Raw genomic sequence first — 13,142 nt, 5'->3', positions numbered from 1 at the left:
CCCTGTGCCAAAGTTTCTAGAGAAGAGCAGTGTTTGTGGAAGCTGGTATATGAAAAACCTCTATCACTATTTTGTGGAAAGTGATATATGGCAGGCCTTAATCAGTTGTTAGTTGAAGCAGGTATATCAAAACCCGCAATCTGTATTTTTTGGGACGCAGGTATATGGAAAACCTCTATCACTATTTTGTGGAAGCTAATATATGCCAGGTCTCAATCAGTTGTTAGTTGAAGCAGGTATATCAAAACCCACAATCTGCAATTTTGTGGACACAGGTATATGGAAAACCTCAAACACTATTTTGTGGAAGCTGCTAGATCGCAGCCCTTAATCCGTATTTTCTGGAAGCATACAAATGCACTATAATATACTTTCTATGTTAGAAAGTATATTATAAGTATATCATACCCCTCTGTGTATCACACCTATCGATAGAACAACGTTACCAGTTCTTAAAAGAACTTTCGTGGCCCTTATAGCTAGCATTTGGTGTCCCTAAGTTCCCAACAGCCTGTCTCTGCTCCAAAATGCAACCTCTCCCTACACTGGCAAAACACGTAATGTAAAATGGCTGCCAGATCAGGATCTGTTATAGGGTTGGGGGTGCGTCCATGTGCTGAAACATCTCAATTAGCTGTCCTGTCCCGCCTGATGGATGTGTCATGGATGTGTCAAAGTATGGCGCAATGCAAAAGAATATGTCGCACGCGGACATCGCAATATGTTCACATGTTCAGCTTATCGCAAACTTGCAAAGTTCGCCGCAAACCGACCGCCGGGCGAACCGCAAGGCCATCACTATTTATGGAGATCACGTATGGAGCTTGTGATGGACTTGCCCACTGGGAGTTCAGTGGTTCAGCCCACTTGGATTTTTACATTGCTTTAAGATCTGCTTGATGGTGAAAATTATTATGGCAATAAAGCTTTGACTGAACCCAATCCAACATGGTGTCTAGTGCTTTTATTTCAGGAGGGAGTAAAGTCTGAAGCGTTAGGTGGTTAGTTCTCCGCAGTCACTTGCAGGCAACATGTTATAGAGCAGGAGGAGCTGAACAGACTGACATTTAGGGTGAGATTTATCAAGGTACATTTTCACTGCCAGTCTTGTTGTTCCCTATACCACCAGAAGATGCCCTTAATCATTGCCAGGCTCGTGGCTGACATTTGTTTCAGTCATCATTTACACCAGGAAACTGGCGTAAATGATGATAAATGTGCCAGGGCTGATGGCCATGCCTACACCACTACCCACCATGCCGTTTGCAACTTTTTTACACAAGTTTTCTGACTTATGAGAATGATAAATCTCCCCCATAGTATAGAGAACTAGTGAGACATTGGTAATTGTGTAAGTTGTTTCATACAGCTTACTGGAAAGTTCTGCATTACAATATGCTGTAGGAAACTCATATATTTCTGTATGATCAACTAGCTAGCTTTTTGTAAAAATGTTTCAACAATTCATAGTCTTATTGCCAGCACCTCAATAGCATACATTCTGCTGCAAATACTGGAGAATTGCATCTTTATTTTTCTAAAAAAACTGTTTCTATTTACCATTTATAATTGGGCCCTTCAGCATATTTCAGTGCATTATACCTGTGTTAGTGAGCAAGTTATACATTATTGCTTTATTCAGAGTGGAAGATACTCGCGATAGACTCCTAGTTGATGACTTGTGTGAGAACAGTCTGCGTTTGGGCTGCCATGAGGAGGAGGTTCAGGTGGAGGGAGGGAGGGGGGATCCCATGCAGAGCTATGTTGGTAGTTGTAGTAGCAGTGACTGGCACTCGGCACAAATACAGAGCAGGCAATCAGGAGAGCTGATAATGGCATATCACAGTCTAATAAAAGTGGTGGCAAGGGGGAGGACTATGGAAACGATTGTGTGTTGGACAGGACCTAGGAGCCAGATTGGGGAACTGAGGAGGAGGTGACATAAGATGATGATGGTGGGGGCTACAGAGGAGGCAATATACAGCCAGAACTTCCCAAAAAACTGCCAAGATCAAATCTGCTTCTATTATGATTAACTCGGAAGCTGGTGGTGCCACTGATGTTGTGGGCACAGGTTCAAAAATGTGCCAGAGCTAAGCCAAGCTCTGTTGCTGCTATATTTGTGTCTCTATTGCGGCACATGAAGTGGCCTCACACCATCTGGTGGGGAAATTGAACTGGCCGCCAGATGGCACAACAAGAGTGTCTTGCTTCTCTTGGTCTCCTTTGCGGGAGACAGGCCGCATGCACATGCAATGCACTGTCCTCATCAGCATCATAAGTCAATGCTTCTCCCCCTCAGAATATTCCTGCCACCATGCACACAATGTAATTGCGTGGTGCACTGGAGATAACAGGGGCCCGAGCTGGGTTCTTCAGAATGCAGACACAGGTTGAATACAATGGGTAAGCAGATTGCTACCAGCTCCACCATACATCCCACAACCTGCGGTGGTGGATTCAGGAGTTGTCATAACAGGAGTGAATATATTGTTTTTATGGTGAGGCTGAAAAATGACATAAGTCCATCTACTTCAAACAATTCTACTGCAGTGTTGATCCAGAGGAAGACAAAAATTTAAGCGTAATTTATATCATAAAAATGGAAAATATTTCGCACAGGAGTGGAAAATTTATATCATGTTAGGGTAAAAAAAAAAATCGTCCTGACTCTAAATCTGGCAATCAGAACCGATCAATGGATTAACAGTCTTTTTCCAGTAATACAGTACATGCAGTCTCATGTACAGGATGTCTCCTTTTTATAGTTTCAGTACTGGGTGTGAACAGATCATAAAAAAGCTATCTTTTTTCCCAATAATCTCATGCTTTTTTATGGTGCCCTCCACCCATTACATTTATGACTTTGAATTGCTGTGGCTGCTCTATTTATATATAGATCCCATATACCCAACACCATTGCTTTCATAAGCGCAAAATGAAATTAGATATGATTTGCCTTTATAAATCCTTCAGTGATCGTTCTAAAGGCTATCCAGTTGAAACCTGGAGACATCTGTGGAATGCAAGAGATAACATCTGCAGAGTAAAGCAGGCAAAGTTCAGTGATCTGGGACTCTTGAACCTTACATATTAAAAGGCACCAAACTTCATGGGCAACACCCAGTTACAAGTACCAGATAAAGATGATACTTTTTTGCCAGTTTCAACAGCATATTACTTAGGCCTCCTGCACACGAACGTGTGCGACCCGTGGTCCTGCTGCGGCCCGCTAATTGCGGGCCGCAATGCACGAACACCGTCCGTGGGGCAGCCGCAGCGGATCGCGGGCCCATTCACTTTAATGGGTCCGCAATCCGGCCGTTCCGCAAAAAGATAGGACATGTTCTATCTTTTTGCGGAACAGAAGTACGGAATGAAATCCCACAGAAGAACTCTGTAGTGCTCCCGTAGGGTTCCGTTCCATGCTTCCATCACACACCATTCCGCAAATGCGGTCCGCAATACGGCAACGAGGCGCACACCTTCGTGTGCAGGATGCCTTAAAGGGAACATTTCACCTTGGAAATGCAGTGCTATATGCAGGCAGAATGTTATAGAGCAGGAGAGGCTGAGCAGATTCAGAAATATTCAGTCCAACTTGGATTTTAGTAATTTAATTATCCTTAGAAGTCCAGTGTGGGGTTCTAATCAGCGATCGCCAGCTTTCTCTATATAACTATGGGAATAGAGAGCGTAATCTATGAACTGATTAGGCTCATCCGCTAGACAACAGTATAGAAGGAGCAGATATTTAAAGGGAACCTGTCATCAATTTTATGCTGACCTCACTGAGGGCAGCATAAAATAGTGACAGAAATGCTGATGTCAGCGGGGTGTCACTCATCAGCTAAAAGTAAGTGGTTGCCGAGAACCAGCATCATAATCATTGCAGCACAGACCTTGACAAGAGTCAAATCTACCTGAGAAGAGTCCTGGTTATTCATGAATTCCTGCTCTCACCCACCTGCTGATGGCTGACAGTCTTCTACCTAGTTTTCTCCCTTTCTCTCTAGAAGAGAACTGCCAATCATCAGCAGGTGGTCGGGGAGAGCAGGAGATTAGGAATAACCAGGACTCTTCTTTTCAAGGCCTGGGCTGTAATGATTATGATGCTGGTTCTCAGCAACCACTTACTTTTAGCTCATGAGTGACACCCCGCTGACATCAGCGTTTCTGTCGCTATTTTATGCTCCCCTCAGTGATGTCAGCATAAAATTGATGACAGGTTCCCTTTAAAGGCTTTGTCCTACAAAAAATATTCTACATTTTTCAAAGCATTACATGGGTCTAAATACTTTGGTAACTGCACTGAGTTATTCTATAAAATGTATCTGTATTGCGCCACCTGCTGTTTTTTCTTTTCTTTATTTCTCGCCTGTCTTGCTGCAGTGATCGCACATGCTCAGTTTCCTGTTAAACTGCTACTAGCCTTATGTTCTGTTAGAAGCTGTGACAATTACTGGGAAACAGCTGCAGCATAAAATACACACCCCCTAAGAAAAGACACACCCCTGAGAAAGAATACGGCCCCTGAGCTGCCAGCTTGACTCAAGCAGAGCTATTGGAGGAATGAATGAGGAGATCTCTGGACCCATGTCAGGTACAGCGATGGTTCTAGCTTTGTTAGAAAGAGATTGTCATGTACTATAGGATTCGGAGTGAGCGAATCGCACTTTGGATCCAATCTGAAATCTGCTTCGGTACTGACTGATACCTCGTTACCGAAGCTAAGTTTGGATTGCTATTTTAAAATGTTTTTAAAGTTGTAGAATTGAAGGCCGAAGTTCTTCACAGATGTCTCGTGAGACTTTGGACTCATGAGAATTTTGCCTCAGTGCAGCACATACATTTTAATTCTGTATGGAAGTTGGGGAACAAATCGACTTTGGATCTTGGATCCAAAGCACGATTCGATCACCCCTATATATGATGTCAATTTATTTATTTTTACATTAATCATGGTATAACCCCTTTAAATTAAAAAGTAATATATTATACTGAATCTTTTTACATAAAAATATATATCAACCTGCTCAGCTCCTCCTGCTCTATAATATGTATTATGTTCAGTGTGAAAGGTTCCCTTTAATTTGCTTATGAAAAAATGAATACATAAATAAATGCTGCTAAGTTTGTCTAATTTTTGAAGTCCGTCCCATGTCATCCTACTTTACAATAGCCATAAATGGGAGATAAAGCTATAGATCTCACGTGGAGTAAAACAACATTATCACATCAAAGAATGGCTAATGTGGTCAGATCAATTAAGTGTGCACGCATCCAGACAAGCCGTGACATTACTAGTCACTTATCTATTACCTTTTTACTTAGCTGCGTTTTCATGGTAAATCATTAAAATTCTTAATTAATAATTACTCTCACTTATCTTTTAATTATAAATTTATAGCACTGAGCAAATTAATGTGATTCATCAGAAAATTTCTGAACTCATGGCTTTGATGGTTAAATATATTTAATTCTACTAACTTAATCTGCTAGATATAATTAGGGATTTTCATCCTTTATGATATTCCGGCCATTAACATATACACTACATGGCCAAACGAATGTGGACACCTGACCATCAAACCGATGTATATAAATAGTGATGAGTGAAACGAGCTTCTGATGCTATGTTCGAAGTCGCTTCGTTCAAAACTTCAGATTAATACTATATGGAGATCTGTCTCTGTACAGTATTAGAAAGTATTGTCTCCGATGAGCTGAAGTTAGTTATTCGCGAAGTCGCACGTGACTTCATTGAATAACTTCGGTAGTTGATTTTTAAAGTGGAAAACCAGTTTAAAACCTGAAACCGAACTCGGCTCCCTTTCTGAGGTACCAGTCGGAACTGAAGCAGAGTTTGTTTGCTGGTTTTAAAGTAGTTTTCCACGTTAAAAATCAACTACTTATTCAATGAAGTCATGCGCGACTTTGCGAATAACTAACTTCGGCTCATTAGAGCCCATACATTTTAATACTGTACAGAGATGGATCTCCATAAAGTATTAATCCAAAGTTTTGAACGAAGCAACTTTGGATGTAGCTTCTGAAGCTCGCTTCACTCGTCACTATATATGAACTTTTTGTACTTCCTATTCCTAAACCATGGGAGTCAATATGGAATCGGTTCCCCTTTTGCAGCTCTAACAGACTCCACTATTCTGGGAAGGCTTTCCATAAGATTTTGGAAGGTGTGTGTCTGAAACCATTCAGCCAAAAAAGGTCAGACACTGATGCTAGATGAGAAGGCCTGGCTCTTATTACATGTTTCAGTTCATATTTGTCAAGCCATGGCTGCAGGGGCAGACTGGGAACTTAAAGTGGCCCTGGAAAAAATACTAAAAGTGGCCCTGTTTTGTAGTTGGATCCACACTGATGGAAGGCAGGGTCAGTGTCACGGACGGTGTACAGGAAACAAGGCAAAGCAACATGTATAAACGACTCGCTGGATCCAAAAACTAAGGAACCAAGGGAGACCCCTGCAGAAGACCTGGCACTTTCCCTGGCTGCTCAGCCTATGCAAAGATCTGAATGGTGGAGGTTTGCATATCCACGAACCTTGACTATAAAGCCCTGAGCACCCTACAATAGTGAGGGGACACGACCACCGGCTCCCTACACAAGATACGGAGGGAGTCAGGGTCACCTGGGATCCAGCAAACAGAAAATAACAGATAAAGGTACAACACTTAGCTTTGAAGCAAACAGGAGGACAGAGTCAGCGTGCACACACACTCCAGGAAGTAGTATAAGCCGCCCAGAAAAGCCTTCTGGGGAAGAATTTAAAGGGACGCAATTAGTCCAACACATGACAGCTGAGAGAGGCTAACGAGAGGAGGAGCTGAATACCACAACACAGAAACTCAAGGAGGAGGTTCTGAAAGGCCTCTGTCAGAGCTTCTCAGCTGTCTGGTTGTGACAGTCAGCAATACCATATTGTGGCACATTATATCACCACTACACAGCAAAATACCACAGTCCATCACAAAATACTGCCACCAGCACAAAATACGCCGCCCAAAAACTTCCACTGGCCGTCAGTGAGGAGGGTCGAGAACGAGAAGGCCCCCTGGACATAGGCCCCCCGGGAAATTTCCCTGTAAGGTCTATGGCCAATCCGCTCCCGCATGCCTATATAGACCTCATGTTGTCCAAACTTTACAAAATAGGCCCACACCATTGGGCATCGACCAAACTTAGATTTACAGTCAGGTCCATAAATATCGGGACATCGACACAATTCTAACATTTTTGGCTATATCCACCACCACAACGTATTTGAAATGAAACAAACAAGATGTGCTTTAACTGCAGACTGTCAGCTTTAATTTGAGTTTATTTACATCCAAATCAGGTGAACGGTGTAGGAATTACAACAGTTTGCATATGTGCCTCCCTCTTGTTAAGGGACCAAAAGTAATGGGACATAATAATAATCATAAATCAAACTTTCACTTTTTAATACTTAGTTGCAAATCCTTTGTAGTCAATTACAGCCTGAAATCTGGAACGCATAGACATCACCAGACGCCGGGTTTCATCCCTGGTGATGCTCTGCCAGGCCTCTACTGCAACTGTCTATAGTTCTTGCTTGTTCTTGGAGCATTTTCCCTTCAGTTTTGTTTTCAGCAAGTGAAATGCATGCTAAATCAAAGTCAGGTCAGGCGATTGACTTGGACATTGCATAACATTCCACTTCTTTCACTTAAAAAACTCTTTGGTTGCTTTTGCTGTATGCTTTGGGTCATTGTCCATCTGCACTATGAAGCACCGTCCAATGAGTTCTGAAGCATTTGGCTGAATATGAGCAGATAATATTGCCCGAAACACTTCAGAATTCATCCTGCTTCTTTTGTCAGCAGTCACATCATCAATAAATACAAGAGAACCAGTTCCATTGGCAGCCATACATGCCCATGCCATGACACTACCACCACCATGCTTCACTGATGAGGTGGTATGCTTAGGATCATGAGCAGTTCCTTTCCTTCTCCATACTCTTCTCTTCCCATCACTCTGGTACAAGTTGATCTTGGTCTCATCTGTCCATAGGATGTTGTTCCAGAACTGTGAAGGCTTTTTTAGATGTCGTTTGGCAAACTCGAATGACCTTCCTGTTTTTGAGGTTCACCAATTATTTACATCTTGTGGCGAACCCTTTGTATTCACTCTGGTGAAGTCTTCTCTTGATTGTTGACTTTGACACACATATACCTACCTCCTGGAGAGTGTTCTTGATCTGGCCAACTGTTGTGAAGGGTGTTTTCTTCACCAGGGAAATAATTATTCAGTCATCCACCACAGTTGTTTTCCATGGTCTTTCGGGTCTTTTGGTGTTGCTGAGCTCCCCGGTGCGTTCCTTCTTTTTAAGAATGTTCCAAACAGTTGTTTTGGCCACGCCTAATGTTTTTGCTATCTCTCTGATGGGTTTGCTTTGTTTTTTCAGCCTAATGATGGCTTGCTTCACTGATTGTGACAGCTCTTTGGATCTCATCTTGAGAGTTGACAGCAACAGATTCCAAATGCAAATAACACACTTGAAATGAACTCTGGACCTTTTATCTGCTCATTGTAATTGCGATAATGAGGGAATAACACACACCTGGCCATGGATTAGCTGAGAAGCCAATTGTCCCATTACTTTTGGTCCCTTAACAAGTGGGAGGCACATATGCAAACTGTTGTAATTCCTACACCGTTCACATGATTTGGATGTAATTACCCTTAAATTAAAGCTGACAGTCTGCAGTTAAGGCACATCTTGTTTGTTTTATTTCAAATCCATTTTGGTGGTGTATAGAGCCCAAAATTTTAGAATTGTGTCGATGTCCCAATATTTATGGACCTGACTGTATACATCAGATTGACAGATAGTGAAACAAGATTTATCACTCCAGAAAATGGGGGAGATTTATCAAACTGGTGTAAAATAGAACTGACTTAGTTGCCCATAGCAACCAATCAGATTCCACCTTTTATTTTTGACAGCTCCTTTTGAAAAACAAAGGTGAAATCTGATTGATTGCTATGGGTAACCAAGTCAGTTCTACTATACACCAGTTTGATAAATCTTCCCCAATATGCTTCCACTGCTTAGGCTACTTTCACACTAGCGTTGTTTGAATCCGGCGTGCAATTCCGTCGCCGGAACTGCCCGCCGGATCCGTAAAAACGTGTGAAAACTGATTACATTTGAATCCTGATCAGGATTTTGATCACATTGAAAAATGCATTGGAAAAAACGGATCCGCCATTTATGGACTTTAACTTTTTTTTCAAATTTTCCGGGTTTTACATGCAAGAGCCGGATCCGGTTTGACGGAACACACGGCATTAATGCAAGGCAATGGGAAAAAGGCCGGATACGGCGTTCAGTCAAAGTGTTCCGGATTTTGGGCCGGAGGTAAAAATACAACATGCTACTGTTTTCTGAAAAGCCTAATCAGTCAAAAAGACTGAACTGAGGACATCCTGATGCATCCTGAACGGATTACTCTCCATTCAGAATGCATTAGGATAAAACTGATCAGTTCTTTTACAGATTTGAGCCCCTAGGACGGAACTCAGCGCCGGAAAAGAAAAACGCTAGTGTGAAGGTAGCCTTAGCCAGTGCACCATACAGTACATCTCAGTACATCATAACAGGAAAGGCAGGGGGACTGGAGACCCTCATTTTAGGGAAGGTTCCATTATAAGCAATATAATTCTACTGCTTATGCTAAAATTATGTAGAGACTTAAATGGGTTTTCTAAGATATTTTTAACTGATGACCTATCCTCTTGATAGGTCATCAGCAGTGGCATAGGGATCGCCATAGCAACCATAGCAGTGGCTATGGGGCACTACGCCACTGGGGGCCCGTCCGGGCCGCCTTCTGTTGATTTTTATATTTTTTATATATAGTTTTTTATTTACACACACAGGCAGCCAGGCCCGGTCTGCGGCTTGGGCCTGGCTGGGGAGAAGGAGTCAGGAATGGAGCAGGGTGCACACGCAGCAGATGAGGTAGGCGGTGGAGGGGGCCGGGACAGGGGCGTACCTGAGGGACGGAGCCTCAGGCCCGCAGCGCAGGAATCCTAAGTTCTGGATCTTCATTTGAAGCCGCGGCAGGCGTGTGGGGGGGGAGGTGGGGTCTGCGGCTGCCGCTGCCGGCAACTTGCAGCGCCATTGTGAGCTGCAGGGCTGGCTAGAGGAGGGCCGAGGGCGGGCACAAATAGTGGGCGGTCCGTCCGTGGCCCAGGCCGGCTCGGGCCTGGCTGGGGAGGAGTCAGGAGCAGTCAGAGCAGGTGAGCAGCACAGATAGAGGTAGGCAGTTGAGGGGGCCGGACCGGCGGCATACCTGAGTGGAGGGAGGGAGGAGGGACTGGAGCCAGCCAGCCAGCTAGCCACCAGGTTGGAGAAGCAGCAGAGGGAGGCGGACTCAGGCGGTGGAGGGGGCCGGGCCAGGGGTGTACCTGGAGTGGAGGGACTAGGGAGGGAGTGGTCCCGCCTGCCGCACTGGCGCCAGTCAGATTCCCGCTCTCTGACTGCCGGAAACAGCTCAGCAGTGTCTGACTGAGATTGACTGAGGGAGAGTGCCATAGTCTCAGTCTCACACTGCTACTGCTGCCTGTGCCTGCCTGCGCTGTACTGGGCCAGTCCTCTTCTCTCTGCTCGGTGCTCCTGCCTCCTCCTCAACTGGTCTCCACTCCAGTCTCCAGTCCTGCCACTCCAGTCTGTGCCTGCTGCCTGCTGCCTGCTGTGACTAGTGTGCTCTAAATAAAAGTTAGTGAAAGAAAGTGAGAACTTATGATTTATGAGATACTTGATCTTAATTCTGAAGTTAAAAAGAGCTGCTTGCAGAGTGGGGCCCCTAAGAGAAGAAAGGGGCGCCCTCCTTATTATTGCGGGTCTGCAGGCAGCTCTTTTTAACTTCAGAATTCAGATCATCAGACTCTCACTAATTACAAATTTACAACACACACACCCTGGCCTGTAGTGTCCACCATCAGACAGGGGAGGGAAGAAACCCCAGAACTAGTGTGCCCCCAACTTGGGGGGCACACTGACACTCTAGTTCTGGGGTTTCTTTTCTTCCCTCCCCTGTCTGATGGTGGACACTACAGGTGTGTGTGCTGTAATTAGTAAGTGAGAGTCTGATGATCTGAAGTTAAAAAGAGATGCCTGCAGTGATAAGGAGGGCACCCCTTCCTTCTTTTGGGGGGCACACTCTAGCTCTGGGGTTTCTTTCCCCCCCCCTCCCTTATATGACAGACTAAGGGTACTTTTACACTTGCGGCAGGACGGATCCGGCAGGCTGTCGGATCCGTCCTACCGCTATTTCGCTGGACCGCTGCTCCGTCCCCATTGAGCGGTGGGAGATCTAGGATGGGTGTTTGGGTGGTAGCTCTGGAAGGGGTGGTGGGAGGCCTGATAGATATGTGGGGGCTAGGGGACCCATAATTTTTTTTTGCTATGGGGCCCATGCATTTCTAGCTACACCCCTGGTAATCAGTATCTGATCAGTGGGGGTCTGATACCCGGGACCCCACCAATCAGCTATTTGAGAAGGCATCGGTCACTCGCAGTAGCGACACAAGTGAATGGGTATGAGCTGCGATACCAAGCACAGCCACAAGCAAATTGACAATGCTGTGCTTGGTGAGCTGAGAGAAGGCTACTGTGAGCGCCGGTGCCTTATGAAACAGCTGATCGGCAGGGTCCTGGGTGTCAGATACTGAGGACCTACCAGGGGATAGACCATCAGTTAAAAAATCTTGAGAAATCCCTTTAACTATTGGGTAATTTGGTAATTTGCTAATAGATGAAGAATATAATAATCATCAGTGCAGTTTCTAGGTAAAATTTCTCTCAGGGCGAGTGTCAAAAAAACTCCCCCCCCCCGGTAACAGACAGGCAGGCAGTGCTGACCTCACTCACTGTACGTCACGCAGTGCGTGAGGTACAGTGAGTGAGCGCCGCCGCCCGCACTGCCTGCCTGTGGGGGGACATTATTTTTAATAAGGATCACTATGGACATTATTTAGAATGGAGGCTGCTGTGGATGTCATTATAACTGTATAATGTCTGATAGGCCTAGTCCTGAGTTATATTACCCTGCCCTGTATAATAATGTACCCCGATACCCCTTAGTTATATTACTCCAGCGGGGTAATATAACTTAAGGCTACTTTCACACTAGCGTTCGTCGGTCCGCTCGTGAGCTCCGTTTGAAGGGGCTCACGAGCGGACCCGAACGCAGCCGTCCAGCCCTGATGCAGTCTGAATGGAGCGGATCCGCTCAGACTGCATCAGTCTGGCGGCGTTCAGCCTCCGCTCCGCTCGCCTCCGCACGGACAGGCGGACAGCTGAACGCTGCTTGCAGCGTTCGGGTGTCCGCCTGGCCGTGCGGATCCGTTCAGACTTACAATGTAAGTCAATGGGAACGGATCCGCTTGAAGATGTCACCAATTGACTCAATCTTCAAGCGGATCCGTCCCCCATTGACTTTACATTGAAAGTCTGAACGGATCCGCGCAGGCTACTTGCGCACTTGCGAATTTTTTTAAAGTTATTAATGCAGACGGATCCGTACTGAACGGAGCCACCGTCTGCATTAATATGATCGGATCCGTTCAGAACGGATCCGCCCGAACGCTAGTGTGAAAGTAGCCTTAGGGGTATCAGGGATGGGTACATTATTATACAGGGCATGGGCAGGGTAATATAACTCAGCTCAGGACTAGGCCTATCAGACATTATACAGTTATAATGAGTAATGACACCAACAGCAGCCTCCATTCTAAATAATGTCCATAGTGATCCTTATTAAACTTAATGTCCCCCACAGTGACAGTGGCCCCCATTTTCATGTCTCCCACAGTGGCCCCCCCCATTGTAATTAATTCCCCCCATTGTAATTAATTCCCCCCCATTGTAATTAATGCCCCCCCCCATTGTAATTAATGCCCCCCCCAGACCATCACTCGCCTCACAGCAGGCATCAGCACTGCTCAGGGGCTCAGGGCGGGCGGTAACAGGCAGGCAGTGCGGCGCTCACTCAGTCACTGTATGTCACGCGCCTGCGCCGCCTAGTGGGAGGAGCAGGCGCGTGACGTCAGTAAGTCTGACCAGGGCCGGTGCAAGGATTTTTGCC

This window comes from Bufo gargarizans, chromosome 1, assembly GCF_014858855.1.
Source record: "Bufo gargarizans isolate SCDJY-AF-19 chromosome 1, ASM1485885v1, whole genome shotgun sequence".
NCBI lineage: Eukaryota > Metazoa > Chordata > Amphibia > Anura > Bufonidae > Bufo > Bufo gargarizans.
Note: the sequence above shows the minus strand (reverse complement) of the source record.